Source organism: Magallana gigas, chromosome 2 (genome assembly GCF_963853765.1).
Source record: "Magallana gigas chromosome 2, xbMagGiga1.1, whole genome shotgun sequence".
In the NCBI taxonomy this organism is placed as follows: domain Eukaryota; kingdom Metazoa; phylum Mollusca; class Bivalvia; order Ostreida; family Ostreidae; genus Magallana; species Magallana gigas.
In genome coordinates, this window is record NC_088854.1 from 5352790 (window position 1) to 5370121 (window position 17332).

Consider the following 17332-nt stretch of genomic DNA (forward strand, 5'->3'; position numbering starts at 1 on the left):
ACTCTCTAAACGGAACACATGATCACTTTCTCGATAATCTAGCAATGGTTTTCCAATTTCGGTTCATTTTAAAATGAACAGACATAAATGAGTCAAATAACCCCTCAAGGGGCCTCACTTACAAAAATAATACTAGCTTGTAGTCATCTCCTATGATAAGCACGCTAATTACATGCTTACAAAATAATAAGTGTGGTTATTTTAAAAACTTTGAACAATCATTACCTTGGAGAAGTAGAAAAGACATACTTTTATCAACAAACATGTACAGGAGAATCTTTGTGAGCCCTGCATGTGTTTTGTTTACACTAAATACGCATCGGTAATAGTATAGACGGCTGACCCTGTAACACGTGCGATGTATTTATGTGATAGGTTATACGTAATTATTAATTTTAATGAAATAATAAGATTTATTTAATGGAGAACTTTGTAATTTTCTGAAAGTTTATACATTCATGAGTAGTACAAAAATACCAAACCCGATCGGAAAATGTTCAAGTCGGTTTTTTGATAAAATGCGCCGTGGTGTCTCTTTAAGACATAGTTGGTAAGTAATCATAACTTTAAAACTGCGTTATCTCTCAAAGCAATTTAAAGCGCCAGAGCAAGGTAAAACAAATTAGAATCTTTATGAACAGGTAATTGCAAAGCAAAAATTTATTAGATATACATGTATCTCAAAGTTACATGGAGTTTTGTGTTTAAGAGATTGCCGAAAACTAGTTTGCAAGATATTTCATAACAGTACTAGTGCAAAGCAGACAACAGTGTGAGGTAAGCGGATACAATTTCCTCTTCGTAAATATAAAATACATATTTATTAACTGCTGTTAAGTTCATTTACTTACTCAAAAATTTTACTGTTTGAAATCTGACAAAGTCAAAATGATCCTTTTAGAGAAATTCTCCGTTAGCATTTTAACACTTGTATTGGAGGTTCGGCAAGCATAGTCACCGATTTTATTTTTCAAATTTAATATGATGAATCATATATCTCACATAGAAATCTAAAAGTTGGTTGCTAGGCAGCTGTGTTACCATGGATACATATACTCATCATTTTTAGAACAAAATTGTATTGATTTTCACTTAAAACGCACTTTTTCTATTTGAATATTTAACTGAGATATTTTTTGGATAAACCTTCATCAAAGTATTGACCATATTACATATTACATCATAATTATTGAATAATAATTGAATAAATTAAAGTATATTTTTATTGTGCCAAGTTTTAATGAACCCGGTTTCCAACTTTGTGAAAAACCTAGAATTGAGACATTTTTTGGTGATTATCTCTAAATTTTTGCGGACAGGTTGATGTAAACCGACACCAATCCTGAAATGACTGTGTCTTACGTTATCAAAAACAATCAAAACATGATGGGGAAGTTACTTTAAAATTGTTTTTCACGAAAAAAGTGTATATATTAACGAATTTCAAACGTTTCGTGGCTCTAAATTTGATTTATAAATATGTGTTATTATGCTTTTATGAATAAAAAAATATATTTGTAATTTTACACATAGAATACAATGAGACTGTTTGTGCTATTGGTTCTCAAATTTGTAAATCTAGGTTAGAAATATACACAACCATTATTATGGAAACAACAAAATCAATTCCGTTTCAGGGGGTTTTTTGAGGAATTTTCGTTGATTATTTATTAGCGAAGCTTAACTGAGAAAAAATAAAAACAAATTGGTAATCTTCAAGTACCAATGATGTTTAAAATATAAAAAACAAAAGACAGTATTCTTCCGATTTCTCGGTATTAAAGACTAAAAATTCGAGTCTATTATTTTAATATAGTAGTATAGATAGTTTACGATTATGTTTAAATAATTGCTGGTAAAAGCTTCCGTAGTTTTCATGGTTCAGCGAGATCAAAATATTTAATCTGGAATAAACAACAATTTCTGCATTTGTTATTCTTGTACTTTTGCACCACATTACATTTCTCATGCGATTATTTTTACTTAAGTGGGATTTTTGATTTATTAGACATGAGACTTTAGAATTTGATTTACCTTATTTCCCATGGCAAATTAAAATATAGTCTTTTTTATATCATCGACTGTTGTTTCTTCAAAAAAATGGAAGTCGTAAAAATGCTTACCTTGTCATTGGAAATCTAAAAAATAATTTTGTTAAAAACCATGCTGATTGCACACACAAGTACTCTGAAGTTGACATTAAAAAGATGCTTGAGTTTCTGATAGACAACATATATGTAGTTTTTGGAAATCAAAATCTGTTGGAATTCCCATGGGTACCAATTGTGCTCCATTGTTAGCAGTCCTATTTTTGTATTCTAATGAAGCAGAATTTATTCAAAAACTTGTACGTAAAAAAATAAATCACTTGCTGTGGCCTTCAACTCAACATTCAGGTATATCGACGACGTATTATTAATTATCAATTCAAATGGACATAAATCTTGAGAAGTCCTAACTTCAAATCAAAACACCATTTAATAACGGTCGATAAGGCCCACACAATCATCCAATGGTAATTGAATATAAAAACAGTAATCAAATTACTATAAAAGATTTAGAATATGTGTTATGAAATCGCTTTGTTTTAATGATAAAAATGTCTGTTTAACGACGCTTTTCAAACAAGAGATGTTTGTGAAACACTTATGCCTCCCTCCCTTGGAAACATCTACAAAGAAATAAACGTAAACTGAAAAAAATTGGAATTTTTTTAAGTCCAAGGGGCATTACTCTGTCCACATTTGCCCAATCGTACCTAATATCGAACTTGACCTACATATTATCATAATTAATCTGTATACCAAATTTCATATCAATATGTGCAGATTCTGCGAAGAAAAGTGACGAAAACTGCAAATAAACGTCAAAGGGGCATAACTCTGACGACAGTTGCTCTATTATAAAAACCTGGATATTATATAGATTAACCTGTATACCAAATTTCATATCAATATGTGCATCCTCTGCGAAGAAAATAAACGGAAACGGCAAATAAATAGACTTTTGTCTACGGCCAAGGGACATAACTCTGTTGAAAATTGCTCAATCAAACCCAATATCGAACTTGACCTAGATATTATCATAATAAACCTGTATACCAAATTTCATTTTAATATTGTCATCCTCTACGAAAATATGTCAACACGTTAAATATTGACCCTATTGAGAATTAACCTTGTTGTGTTGTCATTCTGTCTCAACTACGCTTTCTGGATTTTTTTTATGGTATATCGAATCGATTTCAAACTTCAAGTGTAGCTTCATAATAGTGCTTTACATATAAAAATTGACTTTCGTTTCTTTAAATCGATTGGCATTATAAAAGTAACTTTTTCAGTAGTGTTATTTTACACTCAATCAGTGTTCCAATACATTTAGATAAAAGAGGAAAAGATGGTTATTTATCGTACAGATCATTCAGTGCCATTTCATCGAGGACATAAATTTTATCAGATTTGCTCAAAAGGTAGTATATATTCGATTACTAGAGGTCATATTTCTCAAATTTAATTTAATTGTCCCCATATGGAAATTGTGAAGGACATGATGCGTTTGTGCTTTTGATGTTTAAATGCTGACTATTTGTTCAAACTCAGATATTCTGTAATAAGTAATACTTATCTGTAATTTTAGGTATTTAAAACCATAGGACGTATATTGAACATATAGATTGATTGTTAATTGTTGATTGATATAGATTTTCTAAAAAAACACTATAGTATTTAACACATATAACACGGGACCTTCATTTGATAAATATGCAATTGAAATATGCAGGATATCTGAAAAATTGTTATGCCTTGAAACATGACTTTGATGACCGGGAAAATGTTTATTACCAGATATTCACATTCCACATATTTTTTGGCTTGTAAAGAGTGTTGAAACCTAGGAATTTTAAGGTATAAATCACATTTGCAGACAAAGCAAGAAGTTAAAAAAATGTAAATATAATTAAAAATTAAACCGTGATTGTTTGAAAGATAAAGTCTCATAACTACGGAAACGTTTAACCGCCTCTCGTTGTTGCTTTACAACGCGATATATTCACATAAATATATTGTCATATATGATTGTTTTAATGTTTTGCAATTTAATTATGACAACAAAATTTAATTAGTGACACCATTTCGACATGTTTTTGACGTCTTAAGCACTTTAATCTGTTAAAGTCGAATTCCGCAATGTCGCGCTAAAATAATGCGTATAAACTATGCCGCCAAAATCATATATCGCAGAATTTATTGCAACATAATTGTGTTTGGCAAACTCACCTAGGCGATTTATCTAAGTCAGAGAGGCGTTTTCACTAAAATTTGAACGGCTAGAATAATTAGTTTACCGATAAAATGCTATGATATGGAGAAGAGATGGTAAACTCCCTAGATGCGTTATGGTTAAAGCTTTGGTTAAGACCATATATACAGACTGAAATTGATTTTTTTTTGTTGAAGAAAAACATTTCTTATTTCAGGTACTATTCATTTAACATTTTAAAAACTGCATTCTTTGTGTTTCTTATATCCTTTTTCGTTACCACAAAATAATCTAAGTTATTACGGTTCCCAACCCAAAGGTTTAGTCTTTCTTTTTCTTTTAAAGTTGAAAATTGAATAGTTAAAAATTTAAAAAATTAAGAAAAAATTAAATTTGAAGTTTAAGAAATATACAGAGCATTCGGAAATGCCTATTTCTCTCAGTAAATTTATATTTAATCTTTTAAAAGCACTTCGAATTATGAAGAATCATTATTAGTTGGGTATAGATAAAACTCTTCATGTATACATTTATACATGTATTATTTGTGACCTAATTAGAATCTACAAAAAGTCTCTTCGTTTTGTAATTCAAATAGTTTAACTGAAATCATGTATTTATTAACGTATTTACTGAAATAATAGAAATCAAAGTACTGAAGTACTGACGGGAGTTGATTTTATCGATTATCATTTACTAGTATTTTAATATCAACTTATCTTGCATGGCAATTAGTTTCTAGTCTGTATTTGAATTACGCGCTTTTTTATTATATGAATTTTTAGACTTTTCCAACAAGAATTTCGAGAAAACGCATATGAATCATGTTGTGTAATATTTAAAGATAGATTTCAAACTATGTATTAGTAATCGAAACAATTCTAACAAGAGGCCCATGGGCCACATCGCTCACCTGAGGAACAATAGGTATGATAAAATCAGCTCAATTGAGTCATAATACAAACTATCTGGACAATGTACAATAATACATGTAGATCCTGTATAATTAAAATCCATTTTCCCTGGATATTCTTATGTTTATAATCATTAGTCCCTTTTCTAACAGGATGATTTTATAGTCATACCATATGTTGAGTATTGCAGTTCTCAAAAAGATCCCTAACAATAGTTTATATATGGGATATAAACATACATCAAACTCTGAACCTTCTCGTGAGGCCAAAGAATTGTCCGGGGGCCAAAGTCTTAATAATTATAAAGAATCATCTGGCTGATTAGTTTCTGAGAAGATTTTTAAAGATTTACCCTATATATTCCTTTGTTAACCCCCATTGTGGCCCAACCCTACCCCTGGGGATCATTATTTTCACTATTTGAATCTACACTACCTGAGAATGCTTTCACACAAGTTTCAGCTTTCCTGGCTGATTAGTTTCTGAGAAGAAGATTTTTAAAGATTTACTCTGTTTATTCCTATGTAAAACATCGACCTCCCATTGTGGCCCAAACCTCCCCCCCAGGGGTCATGATTTTCACAAATATGAATCTACACTATCGGAGAATGCTTCCACACAAGTTTTAGCTGTCCTGGCTAATCAGTTTCTGAGAAGAAGATTTTTAAAGATTTACTCTATATAATCATATGTTAAACTTCGACCCCCCATTGTGGTCCCAACCTACACCCAGGGGTCATGATTTTCACAACTTTGAATCTACACAACCTGAGGATGCTTCCACACAAGTTCCAGCTTTGCCGGCGGATTAGTTTCTAAAAAGAAGATTTTTAAAGATTTACTGTGTATATTCCTATGTTAAACTTCGATCCCCCATTGTGGCCCCACCCTACCCCCGGGGGTCATGATTTTCACAACTTTGAATTTACACTACCTGAGGATGCATCCACACAAGTGTCAGCTTTCCTGGTTGATTAGTTTCTGAGAAGAAGATTTTTAAAGATTTACTGTATATATTCCTATGTAAAACGTCGATCCCCCATTGTGGCCCCACCCTACCCCCGGGGGTCATGATTTTCACAAATTTGAATCTTCACTACCTAAGGATGCTTCCACACAATTGTCAGCTTTCATGGCCGATTAGTTTCTAAAATTTTTTAAAGATTTACTCTATATATTCATTTGTTAAACTTCGACCCCCCATTGTGGCCCAACCCTCAGGTGAGCTAAAAAGGTTAAGTTTACAATTCAATAAGTTGGTTTGTGGAAGAACAGATTTTGAAAATTTTCGTAATAAATATTGACAAATTTTTTACTTTTTTAATCTTTTAAGATCTGTGTACAAACAAAGAATTGTGAGCAAATCTCTGTATCTTGCTTATGATTACTCAAGTAAAAAGTATAAAGTTAGTAAATAGAAATTGTAAACAATTAAACACAAGAAACATGCACTACATGTATAACAAATAAAGAACACAATTTATTTTTTCGAAATGAATCATATATATACATGTATAAACCTACATATTTCCGTCAGCGATATCAAACTCTATTTAAACTGAATAACTCGAGAAAATGCCGAGCATCTCAACAAAACCTATTGCATTAATCTACCATTACGCAAAAGATAATGCCGAATTACCGATATAATGAATTTTATTTCAGTACCCCTACATCAGATTTTGCTTAATTTGCGCAGGTAAACAGTTAATGTAACTGTTTGATTTACCGAAGTCTCTGTTTGATTTGATACGTAAAAATCACGAAATACAGACGATAGTTTCCAGGTTACAAAGCATAAATAATGAAAACGAAACGAAAATCAGAACAAGCTAACACCAACGTCATGTGTGAAAACTGTCAACGCATTGAAATATTTAGCCTCAATTTCCTTCACAAAATCGGCACCAATAAATTTTTCATGTTTCAAAATTTCCCTACATACGCGAACTGTTGCACAACAAGCAAGTTCATCATAGTCAGATCGACCCTTTTTGTATAATGTCATGGCTGCTTTAAACAAAAAACCTCGTTTTAGAAGTATGGAATACGAGTCTTGGTAAAATGGGTATGCAAACCCGGGCCGTGGCAAAATAAAAGCCGGGGCAGATCGGCAATTCCAAATACGCATTATTTTGCAACAATATTTACAGCGAATACAAAATATACTAGTCCATTAAATATCCTGAAATTTTAATGAGATTGGCAGATTAATAACTGCCAATCTTTTGTTTTGCCCAGGCCAAGTCTTGCCTACCCATTTTACCGGATGCTGAACCCGATTGAAACACGCCTTTCCCTCATTATTATTTTCGTAATAACTCAGATTTGAAATAGAATTACCCCTTAATTTTTGCAATTTATATTTTCCTCCCAATAAGGATAATTTATGCTAAACTACGTTGAATTGGACTTGGTAGTTCTTGAGAAGAAGATTTTTAAAAATGCATCCCCTTTTTCTACAGTTTCAAGGTTTTCTCCGCTTTGAAAACAGATCGGACTTTTATTTTTGCAATTTATATTCGCCCTTCCATAAGGATGCTTTATGCCAAATTTGGTTGAAATTGGATAAGCTTTTAGGGAAGAAGTTCAAAATGTAAAAAGTTTACAGACGGACAGACGGACAGACGGACGGGCGGACAGACGGACGACGGACAAAATGTGATCAGAATAGCTCACTTGAGCTTTCAGCTCAGGTGAGCTAAAAATCGTATGGATCCAAGCACTATTGACTCGTTCAAACAGACGCTCGGCTGTCTCCGCTAATCTCCGACAAGCAAGAGAGCCTCTCTGCTTGTCGGAGATTTACGGAGACAGCCGAGCGTCTGGTTGAACGAGACTTTATTAAACTCTGGCGTAGGAACACATAACACTACAAAAATATCTAAATTGTTCGTATTATGTAAAATCTTACTATTTTCAAAGTGTGTATAGATAAGTTTCCTTGAAAAACAATGCTTCAGCATACATTACATCGAATTTTTCTATTATTTTCAAGAAGTAAGTCTTGTCAGCGGTGATGATTTGTGCTTAGGTCCAAGCACTGTTTCACTTTCGGTTTGCCAGAGTAACTGCATAGGAGAGTTGATTAAAATCAACTCCCAAAAACTGTTTAAATATTGCTTGTATCATATTTGTTTTATTTTTGCATTCGTTTATTTACACTTTAAAGCTGTTGGTTTTTTTTTATTACTAAAGAATGTGCTTCGCCCCTGTCTCTCACGCTTATGGAGCTTTGCAGTTAGCTATTACAATGTATATGTTTACTGCTTTACATTATTTTGTTTATAATTGACATTAATTGGGTTAAATTATGTCTTAAACTTTAGACGACAAACTTAAGTTGAAATTCCTTGTAAACAGACAAGAAGTCATTAAAATATGGACACGAAAGCTCCACAAATTGTACAATTTTCAACATGATTAATTTTCAATAAAAAAGTTAGCGATAAAATTTTTACGCATTTACATAAATACGACAAATTTAAAACGCAGAATGATATTACGACTTAATCAAAGTCAACAAAGCTTGAAATGGGCTGTAAAATCATCCAAAATATATCGACTTATATTTTTTTCTTTGTACAAGTCGACATAATTTTGACAATATATTCATTTTATAGGAAGATGACACTAATTTTAATTTGCCATTTAGAGGTTAAACACAACATCAAGAGGCGTTTATACGTTTCCGTACATAACGGAAGCGATGTGTGCATACAAATTTTTATAACGCGCTAACGCGCGTTACTCAATTTGTATGCACACACCGCTGCAGTTATGAGACTGTATCTTTAAAAAAATCATGATTCAATGCTATCAGATCCGCACGCATGTTTTACTATGTCGTAAGATTTCAGGTCGTTGCTATGCATCTATTTTCGATGGCCATTTTGAAATTCATGATCGGAAAACTTTCGAGACTCTAGTTGACACAAAAAAAACAACGATATGAATATGATAAAATCTTACTTTAAATTTGAAAGTCATCGAGACTGTTGTTCGGGTTTAACGGAGGTCTACTAGTATCATTGGCGTTTTTCATTGGTTCATTCGTAGTAATAGCGGAGTTGATGTCATTAAGTCGGATTTGATCAATTCAGATTTGCAGATTTTTTTTACTTATGTCTAAAAACGCGTGAATGGGTCTGTGGAATCGTTGAGGTATAGTTTTTGAATAAAGTACTGTAATAAAAAACGGTCATACAATGTCTTCTGTACGGAAGCCCGTTGGTGCCACTAAGAAAAATATTTTATCTGGCGGCCGCCAGATAATTATTTGGCGGCCGCCACTTATTATCTGGCGGCCGCCACTTAATTTTCTGGCGGCCGCCACATAATTATCTGGCGGCCGCCAGATAAAACCTGGCTTACTGATGCGCGTTTTAATGGGAGCTTTTTAGGGAGTTGTGGATACCCTCTAATTAATTAGTTTTATTAATTATTTCTGAAACTTGACAATAAATATCAATTGAAGAGCTTAGGATTTTGAAAAACTGGTTGAGTTGAATGTATAGAAGACTTTGTTAGAATCTAGAATGATTTTTATATTACTTTGTGCCTTGTATTATACATGTATGTTGTAAAACATGGTATTTTAGAGTTGATTCTGAACTTTTAAAACTGAACTAAACACCCGTTCAGGAAATCTTAACATTTAAAAACTTTAACTTGAGAGGAATGTCATGTAAACATGTATCAGTAAACGAACGCACTGCCTTCTATATGTTTTAATTTTGGTATAAGTATTTACCAACGCAGATTAAAGTCAGCTTTATTAACCACGACAACTGGTACAGGCAATATTATCACGAGAGCAGATCCATTTATGACTGTGTTGTTAAACTCTTATTCCAAATCACATGAAAGGCAGTACAATAAAAAGACCGTGATCGGCCACAATCTCTCTGGGTAAATCAAAGTACTGAGAGTACTGAAAGGCGGGGTCTTGAAAGTTTGAATTTGTAATTGTTCACGTTTTCCTCCATTATGTTCCAAAAATTATGAGTTTGAATTAGTTGTTTCAATCTACATGTAGTATGCTAAAGTTCGGATTTTTGCAATTGCCTGATACTTTGTCATAATTTTGCTAAATCCCAACCAGGACTGTTCTTCATAATTGTAGAAAATTGACACAACGGTATATTATGTGAAATAAGACCCCAAGAAAATTTTAAAAAAAAATACAACTAACTGGGAAAATCAAAACAAATATATTTAGGTAATAATAGATAATTGAAATCGTTATATTTATTTATTTTGTAATCAAAGGGAAAATCGATAAGTCGGACGGTATCTGTTATACAAGGTAAGGTGGCATATCTCTGTCCCTTGTGTGCAAGTTATTTTTCTATTTATTATGTCGACATGCAAGATAAAGATGTTGACATGCAAGATAGTTATGTCAACATGCAACATAACTATGTTGACAAGCAAGAAATCTGCAATCAAATAAGAGTTATAAAAATTCTCAAATATCGTCAACATGTGACATCCAAGATGCTGAATACGCTACCTATTGATGTCAACATGCAACTTATTTATGTTAACATCGAACTTCTTTATGTCGACATGAATCTTCTTTATGTCGACATGCAACTTAGTTATGTTAAGATGCAAGATAAATATGTTAACATGCAACATCTTGACTTATAAGTTGCATGTCAACATATTTATCTCGCATGTAAACATAACTAAGTTGGATGTCAACATATTTATCTCGAATGTCAACATACGTAAGTTGCATGTTAACATAAATAAGTTTCATGTCGACATAGATAAGTTGCATGTTGACATAAATAAGTTGCATGTCAGTATATTTATCTTGCATGTTAACATAAATAAGTTGCATGTTGACATAAAAAGGTAACATCTAGCATCTTGGATGTCACAGGTAGGCAATATTTGAGATTTTTTGAGATTTTGTATAATTCTTATCTGATTGCAATTTTCTTGCATGTCAACATAGTTATGTTGCATGTTGACATAATTATCATGCATGTCAACATATTTATCTTGCATGTCGGATATATTTGAAAGAAAAATAAATTGCACACAAGGGGCAGAGATATGCCACCATAACAAGGTTTATGAAAACTCTCAAACTGTTGAATTACCGAACAAAGTTAACATTTGTATACCGATAACAAACACAGGCATCTGACGTTAGAATTATTTCTTTTTTACAATAAGATTATTCCAAGTACTATAACAATAAAAAAATTTTTTTATCGCGGTAGCCATTTTGATTTTTTAGACCTTCTTACCTGTCATGATTTTCTTGCAGCGATTCATATAAAATTAATAGGTAAAAAATAAATTCGTTTGCCACTTACTACTATTTTGTGTAAACTCTTGCATAATTTACACGAATCACGATATAACCGTTTCTGAAATTTTATTAAAAATCATACTCCAAATCATCGAGTCATCTGCTTTTCAAATCGATAAAACTAGAAAATGGAGACCAAAAGTGAATGAATCACGTCATATTTTGGGGTAGACCTTTCCTGATTGGCTGTTATATATGATAATTGTAAATTGTTAATTTTAGCTATTAATTCAGATTTATTTGATTTTAAAATTTCTAAAATATGCAAAGTTTACGCTTTTAACAGTAAAATTAACAAATGTTGTAGGACATTGTCATTTCAGGGATCTTTGTCCTTTCGATACACTCTCGTTTATTAAACGCACAATTCAATGCGTGTCTTGGAAAAATGAGCATAATTTCTAAAGCTATTTAATTTCAAATTTTTCAAGGAGCTACAATAAAGGATTTGTAAATCAGATTTTAAAACTATGATAAAAACTTACTTTTTATCTTTTTAAAATTGAAATAAGTCCTATTAATTTACATGTACTACCACACGATAATTAAAAATTTAAAACATAACAACTTTGCGTTATCTCTGAATTCATAGGTCTAATATTGGTGCGAGATATTTATCCATGAGAGAAAGATCAGCTGAGTTTCTGATGAGAGGCATTAAGATATTGATAAAGAATTCTTTTAAATCATGAATATGACTGGTTTTGTCCGTTATAAAGTTTACAAAATGTCTCATAACATTAAAACAAATTACATGATTGTATATTCCAACCAAGCCGGACAACACGAACATTAACATTTGACTTGGTTCTTCAATCGATAAGATTGTATATATCAATTAATCTATTGGTCAACCAAAATGTATAATCTATATAAATTTTGCTTACAATGTATTGTTCAAAATCTAAATTCAGTTTCATTTACTAAAGGGTCAATGAACGAGAAGGCAAATTCAGACTTGTTTTTTATTTTCTATGTACAAATTGTTTTTAGAGACGAACAGCAGTCATAACGCGTGTTAACCGGAAGCCAATGCAACACCTATTTAATATGTAGGACATCTGTGTATTTTAATCTCGGCTCGCGCATGAAGTTCGGTTATTATGGCATATCTCTGCCCCTTGTGTGCAAGTTATTTTTCTATCAAATATGTCGACATGCAAGATAAATATGTTGACATGCAAGATAGTTATGACAACATGCAACATAACTATGTTGACATGCAAGAAATTGCAATCTGATCGCCCACCTGTGACATCCAAGATGCTAGATGCTGTCTTATTTATGTTAACATGCAAGATAAATATGCTGACATGCAACTTATTTATGTCAACATGCAACTTATCTATTTCGATATGCAAGTTATTTATGTCGACATGCGAGATGAATATGTCAACATGTAACTTAGTTATGTTTACATGCGCGATAAATATGTTGACATGCAACTTACAAGTTGCATGTCAACATAACTAAGTTGCATGTTGACATAAATATGTTGCATGTCAACATATTTATCTTTCATGTTAACATAACTAAATTGCATGTTGACATAAATAAGTTGCATGTCGACATAAAGAAGTTGCATGTAAACATAAATAAGTTGCATATTGATATCAATAGGTAGCGTATCTAGCATCTTGGATGTCAGATGTTGACGATATTTGAGATTTTTTATAACTCTTATTTGATTGCAGTTTTCTTGCATGTCAACATAGTTATGTTGCATGTTTACATAACTATCTTGCATGTCAACATTTTTATCTTGCATGTCAACATAATTAAGAGAAAAATAACTTGCACACAGGTGGCAGAGATATGCCACCATATACTTGGAATAATCTTATTGTAAAAAAGAAATATTTCTAACGTTAGATGCCTGTGTTTGTTATCGGTATACAAATGTTAACTTTGTTCGGTTATTCAACAGTTTGAGAGTTTTCGGAGTTTCCATAAACCTTGTATAACAGATACCGTCCGACTTATCGATTTTCCCTTTGATTACAAAATAAATAAATATAACGATTTCAATTATATACCTAAATATAGTTGTTTTGATTTTCGCGATTAGTTGTATTTTTTTAAAAATTTTCTTGGGGTCTTATTTCACATAATATACCGTTGTGTCAATATTCTACAATTATGAAGAACAGTCCCGGTCGGGATTTAGCAAAATTATGACAAAGTATCAGGCAATTGCAAAAATCCGAACTTAAGCATACTACATGTAGATTGAAACAACTAATTCAAACTCATAATTTTTGGAACATAATGGAGGAAAACGTGAACAATTACAAATTCAAATTTTCAAGACCCCGCCTTTCAGTAGTCTCAGTACTTTGATTTACCCAGAGAGACTGTGGCCGATCACGGTCTTTTTATTGTACTGCCTTTCATGTGATTTGGAATAAGAGTTTAACAACACAGTCATAGATGGATCTGCTCTCGTGATAATATTGCATGTACTAGTGTCGTGGTCAATAAAGCTGACCTTAATCTGCGTTGGTAAATTCTTATACCAAATTTAAAACATATAGAAGGCAGTGCGTTCCTTTACTTATGTACATGTTTACATAAAATTCCTCTCAAGTTAAGGTTTTTTAATGTTAAGATTTCCTGAATGGGTGTTTAGTTCAGTTTTAAAAGTTCAGAATCAACTCTAAAATACCATGTTTTACAACATACATGTATAATACAAGGCACAAAGTAATATAAAATTCATTCTAGATTCTAACAACAAAGTCTTCTATACATTCAACTCAACCAGTTTTTCAAAATCCCAAGCTCTGCAATTGATATTTAACGTCAAGTTTCAGAAATAATTAATAAAACTAATAAATTAGAGTGTATCCACAACTCCCTAAAACGCTCCAATTAAAACATGCGCTCGCATCAGGAAGCCAGGTTTTATCTGGCGGCCGCCACATAATTATGTGGCGGCCGCCAGAAAATTATATGGCGGCCGCCAGAAAATTATGTGGCGGCCGCCAGATAATAAATGGCGGCCGCCAAATAATTATCTGGCGGCCGACAGATAAAATATATTTCCTACGTGGCACCAACGGGCTTCCGTACTTCTGTGTATCGTTGGATGGTAAGAACTTCTTTTATTCTCTTCAGGTCGAATTGATGGTGTTTGTAAGAGCACCTGTGTTTGGGTCAACAAAATTTACTAAATGGTTTACTGTCAAATGAGTTAAAACATCCTTGTCTAAAGAATTGTAGGCTTTTCAGCAATCACTAATTATAGTTGATTATAGCAGTTCCGTTTTTAACGGTTCTGAAAAAAACCCACAAGGTCCCGCTTTATGCCCCAAACATCAAGATTCCATCCGTCTGCCCCTGTATTATTATTTTTTCCAAGACTTGCTTTCGGCAATTTCAACTAAAATGCTCGAGCCATCGATGCCATTGTTTTCATTAGTTTGCAGAATGTAATAACCCACTTCTCTGGTGTAGTTATATATGTCCACTATACTCCTTTCAATAATTCCAAGATCTTGACACATAAAATACTATTTACATCGGTATAACCAGAAATAGGTTATATGAACATTCTTCTAACGTCAAATTTTGATGCTCAAACACGATCCGATCCTTTTTGACCAAAAACTTTATATGACATTTCTTGTTTAAACATCTTCAAACGTAAGTATCCTGGCTAAAGGAAGACTCTCACTCACTCTCAATTTTAGGTTGATATATCAATTCCAGTACATTTTCTAATGATTAAATCCATCGAAGCAAAAAATGCATCATATCACTATTCGCATGTCCAGCCTTTTGATCCCTTGATCTGGAGACAAAAGGAAATGGGTAGATATCCGAAATGGACAGTAACGGTCCCTAATTTTTCAAAACAGTTAGAAAAAGTTAATTAAGGTCTTCCGTTTTCAACGGAAGACCTTGTACTTATTCTGTTGATAATTCTTTTCATTCTTTTTTTTCTTCTAGACGTTTTTTAAAACTCAAACATCTTGCTTGTTTGTTGTCATATAAAATTCAAATTTTCAGGGCTTATTGGTAGTTACTATTTCTCAATATCTAGGGAAAATCGTTGAAATCAACACTTCCGGTACCGAGTTATTCCCCTTTTTCAAGAAAATATAGGCATTCCTGTCCACGCAAAGGCTCTGAAACCGCCCATAGCATGTGTTACAAAGTCACAAATCCTGAAAATAGATACTTTGAACGTTTTCCTCCGAGTTTTATTTTTACAATTTTCCTCCTTTAAAGTTTCAAAAAATTAATTTGAATGTTGTGCTTCAAAAATGCTGATTTTTGGTTGTATTTTTGTCTCGTAGCTCCTTAGTTTAAAATTTTCTCTGAACACATACAGAATAAAATATGTGCAAAATATCGAGGGCTTTCACTTGACACCATTGAAAAAGGGCTGGCCCTTTAAATTAGGGGTCTACAGCCCTTAAAAGTCTTCGCTTTATTACTAAAAAATGGTTAATATTTTGTAATAGCTGTCGTTAAAAAAGTTGTTTATTATGGTGTTATCAATGTCGTTACAAAATAAGTTTGTACCGGTAATGCATAATATGAGTGTAAAAAGCTTGTCTTGTTAACATGTACCTGTTTTCATTTGGCAAGTAAGTGAATAGTCTTCGTGCGTATAACGGACATAAATTAACAGCTGGAAGTGTACCAGCATATACGGGATACTTTAATTCATTAGAAAAAGTGTCTTAAAAGTGTACATGTTCATGTTTTTCTTACAGCCTTTTTTTGGAGTCACCTCTGTTTAGTTCTTATAGTGGACAACCGTTAAGAAAAACAAAAACGAGTAAATATAAACGTTCCTTTTCTTATCTAGTGAGATACATAAAATGGATTAAAAAAATAACTTCCATGAAATAGATTTGGGTCATTTTGCTGCAAGCATTTCAAATCGACCCCAATTCTTAGTTGTGTGCGTCATTACGTAACTCATCCCTCGTCCGAGGCCGAGAAAATCGGTCGCCATGGTCGCGGCTGGACTACCTAGCGGTCAGCGGGTATCTAATACACAAGAGTCGCGTCTGTCATATGTGATTTTATTTAGCTGCAAACACCAGAATCGTTTTAATATTGACTACACATTAAAGCTTACACTTCTTAATTTGAATTTAACGATAGAGTGTCAATTAAGAAATGATCGCTCTGTTAATTCACAAAAGCAATGCGATTTTCAAACTGAAGCAGTACCAGACAGATAGATCAACTGTGGGATTTAAGGGAAAAAAACTTATATTTATTAGAGTTTAGTCATTATACTGCAAACATTTTAAACCTCCCTGGGTTCTGAGCTCTCTATGTGTGTTTTACCTTTACGTAAGTTATCCGATCCTTCATCCGCGGCCGAGGAGATCGGTCGCGGCAGCACTACCTAGAGGTCAGCGGTTATCTCATAACAAGATATACTTGTTTGAGTTTATATACACAAGAACTGTTTTTATTTTATGTTCTAAAAGTTTGTTCATCTTCAATCTATTTAAATAAACATACAGAAAAAAAATAAATATAGGAGTGGTTCTAAAAATTGATAAAAGCGATATTATTCCAAATCAGAGACATCGTCAGACGTAAATCAATGGTGAATTTTTAAGTCTAAAATGTTCTAAAAATTATACTAATAATATTTTAGATAAACAACGAAAAATCACAAAGATTTAACCTTAAAATGATGATCACCCCTCGCACATAGCCAAGGAGATCCTGCGCGAGTTGACAAGTGATCTGCGGTAGCTTCATGTTCTTATCATGGAGTGAAATTTCAATGAACTATAATTCAAGACATTTTGTATAAAACTTCAAATCCACATTCCTTTATTTGTTATCAAAT

At 32.6% G+C, this 17332-nt stretch overlaps 1 protein-coding gene across 2 annotated transcripts in view; it reads left to right on the forward strand.

Annotated features, from left to right (window-relative positions):
• The first annotated feature begins 640 nt into the window (after positions 1 to 640).
• LOC136272669 (transient receptor potential cation channel subfamily V member 5-like) overlaps positions 641 to 17332 on the forward strand; it is a 30252-nt gene continuing 13560 nt past the window's right edge. For both annotated transcript variants that reach the window (XM_066074673.1, XM_066074674.1), the window contains exon 1: positions 641 to 777. The gene's annotated coding sequence lies outside the window, so the exon portion shown is untranslated. The remainder of the gene's footprint in view (positions 778 to 17332) is intronic.